At 48.3% G+C, this 5601-nt stretch overlaps 1 long non-coding RNA gene across 2 annotated transcripts; it reads right to left on the bottom strand.

The window, feature by feature from the left end:
* Window positions 489-3572, bottom strand: LOC110436169. 2 transcript variants are annotated; one of them, XR_002453889.1, is made up of 5 exons: window positions 3388-3571; window positions 3124-3260; window positions 1857-2702; window positions 1632-1769; window positions 489-1553 (listed from the first exon to the last, which is right to left on the bottom strand). It is a non-coding gene; the product is annotated as an uncharacterized LOC110436169 (long non-coding RNA). The 2 variants fall into 2 exon arrangements; XR_002453888.1 differs by having other exon boundaries at window positions 1632-2702; window positions 3388-3572.

Raw genomic sequence — 5601 nt, 5'->3', positions numbered from 1 at the left:
TCGCTCGATAGAGTCCAGTGGCTCGATGCCTCCCTTCGGAGGGATTCCTCTCGACCGTCTCAACCCTACCTTAGACATCTCCAGCGAGTTCTCTAGGCGGGCCTCGATTTTCGACCACTCGCCGGGCATCCCTGACTCTGGTACTCGAGATCGGCTGTCGAACCCTTTCGGCGGGTCAGCCTGCGACCTCTCGAGACTTTCATGGGTACGTACCTTGGCTTATAGGGGAAGGAAAAGGACCACGGCGGTTTGCCTTTCTGCCCGTTGGGCGCGTCTTTTCAGGCAGGAGCCGTTGCGACACTGTACCGGCACAGAAATCGTAGCGTCCCGTCTGTGAGGAGGAAAAAAGACCGTTAGGCGGCGCATTTATGGGGGGAGTTACCATGTTTATTGGATCTGTCCGTTGGTGGGTTGCCGTCTATAAACATCCCGTGGCCTTGCTGCCGTTTTCCCTTCCGCCTTTTGCCTCCATTCTCGCCTCAGCTCCCTTGCCATCTCACGCGCGTGCATCCTCGAGCACTAGTGAAGTCGCCTCCCTCCCACCTGAAGATGCCTGTGAGGCTCATCGCCGCCGATGACTGGAGCCCGTCGTCGTTGAGAGGGAGGGACTCCTACGCCCCCGCACGTCGTCGTTGCGGCCGGAGTGGATCACGCCGGCGGCAGACCATCGGGAGCCAAGGCTGCCCGCGGGCTATGTGGTCTCCTTCGCCAAATTCCACCGCCACGGCCTGGGCGCTCCTCCGAGTCGCTTCATGCGGACGCTCTGCCACCACTACGGGGTGGAGCTCCAGCATTTCTCCCCAAACGCCGTCACCGCCGCGGCGGTCTTTGCCGCGGTGTGTGAGGGCTACTTGGGGATGATGCCCCACTAGGATTTGTGGCTCCATCTGTACCGGAGCGAGCTCTTCAACGCCCCCGGTGGAAGCGCAGGAGTAAGGAAGCCGGTTCGAGCTGGGTGCCTCAACCTGGTGCTCAAGACCGGCAAGTCGGAGAGGCCGCGTGAGTACATCCCGGTGGGGTTGACGTCGAACCACATCGGATGGGACTCCCAGTGGTTTTACTTGCGGAACGACGACGACCTCCTCCCGGCCTACACCGGGCGTCTGATCTCGGAGCGTCCCGAGCACTGGAAGTATGGCGTCGTCCAAGTTCACCAGGCGCGGCTCGACCCCCTCCTCGACGCCTTGAAGAAATTACGCGAGGAAGGCCTTACCGCCGCTCTCGTCCTCTCGGCCGTCCATCATCGGAGGGTTCTCCCGTTGATGTCTCGACTGTTGAGGATGGACGAGATGGTTCCCGGCGTTTCATCCCGGGATCTCGAGGCGTGCCGGATGTCCAACGAGGCTCCGGTGGACGATGAGGTCGTGGCTCGGGTCAGGGCGGCTGTCGCCGGTGACTTCCAGCCGGAACATGTTAATGGCTTCCCTATGAGGCCTGATGTGGGATCGATCGACTTGGTGAGTCTTTTTTCTTCTTACGACTTCATTTCCTGATTTTCGTCGGTCCTTCTTAAGACTTGTCCTTGTCTGCGCAGGGATCGATCGACGTTGCCTCTGCAAAACACACGTTAGTCATAGTAATCAACATTGTCATTAATCACCGAAACTCATTAGGGGCCTAGATGCTTTCACCTGCGGCTTCCTCCCACCTCAGACGCCCTCATTCTCAGCGTGGTTGTGTCCCTTAGTCCAACGCCTCTGTCGTAGAAGCTAGTTGCGTGCAATGGAACAAGAACACCTTTCAAAGCAGTCGATATCCACCAACAAATTCTGCAGTACATGTGTAGGAGGCCCGCTAATTATCCATTAAATTTTCAGTGTTTTAGACTTCCAATCAGTAGTTTCTTAAGTACTTACAATGGGTATATTGTTTGTTAGCAGAGATGACCAGAATTTTCCATTTGGGATCTAGTGGAGTGCACATTATCTCTTCACGAAGCAAGCAAAGATGCCTAATTAAAAAATGCCCACCATTTGTTTCCACCCGGTTGCAGCCAGCCCTTGTGAGTTTATCTTAATTAAATCAAGATGGTAAGTTAATATGACTTGGCAAAATACATAATTTTATATTAATATTTGGATATGTTTAGACCATTGTAACTTCATAAAAATTTTACACAGGAACATATATCATTCTGTACACCTTGCGGCACATACTAGTACATATCTTTGTGTCCACTCTTGCACTAGTTTGAGCTATGGTAAATATCTCCAACGAAGGATAGAGAGTAGTAGTACAAAACACTGGAGCCACTACATAGCAGTACATCTCACTGTAGCTACAAGAGTTGCCATGCCCTTCTAGAATGAGATAATCCACTCTAGTAGCAACAGCTGGACAATATACAGTGAATTTCTTTGACTAGGCCATGACTAGGATTAAAATATTTGGGAGTGCAGGCAGAGGGTAGTAGTAGAAGAAGAGCTCAGTATAGATGAAAGGGGTCTTGCCTCCATCAAAGTAGCAGACACTCAGTTCCCGGCTCTTCACTCAAAGTTGAGGTCTCCAGGAACACACCTCGTCCACTCCTTGCTAAAAAAAACACCAACTCTTCCACCAGCACAAGAGGGTGACTTAATCACCATGGAGGTCGACATGGGGTGACCGACCCGGAGGAAGGAGGTTGACCGGGAGAGGGAAATCACCAGACAACCCCAAGTGCTTGCAAGCAACTCTGGAAGCACTTTTGAAGCAACCAAGACCTGCAAGAGAAGGAGTGAGTGTCCGAGGGAAACAAGCCTGCTAAGATTGGAGTTAAACATCATCAAGATTAAGATGAGGTTCACAAGCATGCCTTAGAATATTTCTTTTCCCCTTTACTGAAAACACAAAGCACCTTTCACGTGAAGAACCTCAGATCTATTCTAGAGCAGCACAATAATTAGGTGCTCAATAATATTTTGGGCCAAGAGATATATGCTAACTATTATCAGAACAAGAACTAGCATTCCTTCTTTAGTGAAAGCTGCACATAAAAAAAATACTTGAGCTTTTAATAAAACACTAACACAAGGACCTGTACATCTAGAGCACTCAGGTATATATATCTTTGAGTTACGGAGTTGTAGAGTAGGTTAAAAAAAAAGAACAGGAAGATGTGAGGGAGAAGGGAGAAGAACTGACTGTCAGGTTGAGGAGGGTTATTGCTAGAGTCCAAATCCCCACACATCAGCATGCTCCGGCCTTCTTGGCTTGCCTAGTGCCATGGTTGCCGAGCCCGCACCACAGTGGAGCACGCCACCACCACCCAACCTTCAGTCCTGCACACAGAAGGGGAAAATCGAAGGGGAAATGATTAGATAGCACTAGGGGATTAGATTCCAGGGGAAAAACACACATGAGTAACTGTGGGATAGCAGAGAGGTGACTAATGGCGAGATTCCCCACCCATCGCGGTGGATTTGGGCAGCGTGAGCTGCTGCACCTGGGCAACATGAAGAGCAGAGGAGGGCGATGGATGAGGCACAGAGAGGGAGTTCCTGTGCTGGCAGTACGACTACCGTGAGTACATGTGTACAGGGGAGACTCTTGATTGCTAGTAGCCTGGGCTTTCACAAATCACATGCAGTATGCACGTACTAGATATTATTTGTAGTACAAGTAGCTAGCAGGGCTCACGTGTAAATGGGAAAGGGAAAGATTAAGAATATTAATTAACTTAGTGACTGATTGAATTCCTAGGGACCAGAATATTTCCTACCAATCATAGTAAAGCTGAAATTTGAGACTAATGAAATATCTTGACTGTAGAAGAAGACACACTGCTACGTAGACACAATGTATAAATTTGTGTGTATTCTCTTATTTTTGCTAAATTCCAATTTATTAAAAATAGGTATTATAATTACAGGAAGCAAGTTAAACTTTCGGCATGATGTATGAAGGAAAATGGAAGGATCCGATATCACATTTGTGAATGACAGGCAAGTCATGTAGACGATACATAGATTTTTTTATAAAAATGAACTTATTTTCAAAATACTTGCATAAAAATATATTTTCTAAATTAAACTGGACATGATGATTATGATGGATAATGATTACTGGATGATAAATAAGTATTTATATAGAGAGAGCTCATGGAATGTGATGATGAATTTGGGTCGGTCAAGCTCTCTCTATATCGACTATGAATATATAAGGACTCACCCTTCTCACTCATTATGTGGGCCGTATGAAATCGTATCGGCAAGTGAACTCGTTTGGGACGGGCGAGTCCGGTACCCATGAATGTTGTTATATACTCCCTATGGTAAGTGAGGAGAGGGTTGGGTGACGAAATTCCCAATCAGGTGTCGATGAAGTACACCCAGGCGCATATATTAGCGCACGTGGATAGATGTGGATGTATATAATATACGGAAGTGGGGAAAGTCACGGTATTTTGGCCATGAGTCATACCTAAGGAAGTGTGATGGAAAATTGGTCAAGATAATCATGGGTAAAGCGATACAAACCTGCGCAGGGTTAAAACCATGAATTCACGTTATGTCTCTTGGATTGGAGGCTACGGGGGTGAAGCGTCCCCGGTAAACCAGGAACTCAAATGTGATACAATACTAGTCCCAGGAGGCTAGTACCACATTTATTACATCAGATAAGTTTCAGCGTAGTAGTCTCGGTAAGCGTGGACACAGAAGGCACGCTATAATAATAAGACACCAAAATACAACATAGGTCCAAAAGACCCAGAAACAAACGATATCACAATCGAACATCTGACGAGTCCCAATGCCACAGGCTTAGTTGGGTGCAGACACGACTTTACTCGAACGCCACTTCGGGATCGAAGTCCGGATCTTCCTCTGTTTAATAAAGCAAGGGTGAGTACAAAGTACTCAACAAATCCAACCTTACCCTACGGAAGGGGATAACAGTATATATGCATATGGATAAATCAAGGATGAGGCTTAGTTTTATTTGCATAAAGCTATCTTTTTACACATGCAAGGTTTCATTTCACAAATACTGTTGTAAAAGACCTCTTTTTCTACATATGATAGTATTTCTAAAAAATGGGGGTTTGAACACAATTTTAAGTGTTGTTGAACCCTTGTTCCCACAACACAATGGCAGTCAACCATTTATTTCCAAAATCACACTCACTCTCATGTTTTCACTCATCCCAACCCATCTAGTTGTTGAAACCAAACCATAACCCGTCCGAGACCGCGGACACGGCTATCCAGATAGATTTACACTCTGCAGAGGTTGTACACTTTTTCCACAAGTAGGATACTGTCGAGGATACCAACAAGGGGTACCCTCACCAATGCGTATAAGGACACCATCCGTGCACACGGGCGACCATCGACGGCCGTAGCCTCGAAGACGGAAATACTGTCGAGCGAATCGGCCAGGGCTCGAGCAGCAACTGCCGTCGAATACGGAAGCGGGCTCGAGCGAACCGAGGGGCGTCGAGCGCAAGGACACTGTCCGCCGCCTGACGCGCGCACGCGGGTCGGAGCATTTAATGCACCTGACGCTTCCCCACCTAACACATGGGCCACGGGAGGCTTCCGTCCCATCGTTCTTTTTGCAGCCTTCCCACCGAACGGCCCCGGGCGTGCCAGGGCACGGGAAACAAGGATGGAACGTCTA

Source organism: Sorghum bicolor, chromosome 6 (assembly GCF_000003195.3).
Source record: "Sorghum bicolor cultivar BTx623 chromosome 6, Sorghum_bicolor_NCBIv3, whole genome shotgun sequence".
NCBI lineage: Eukaryota > Viridiplantae > Streptophyta > Magnoliopsida > Poales > Poaceae > Sorghum > Sorghum bicolor.
Note: the sequence above shows the minus strand (reverse complement) of the source record. Positions and strands in the feature narration are given on the sequence as shown.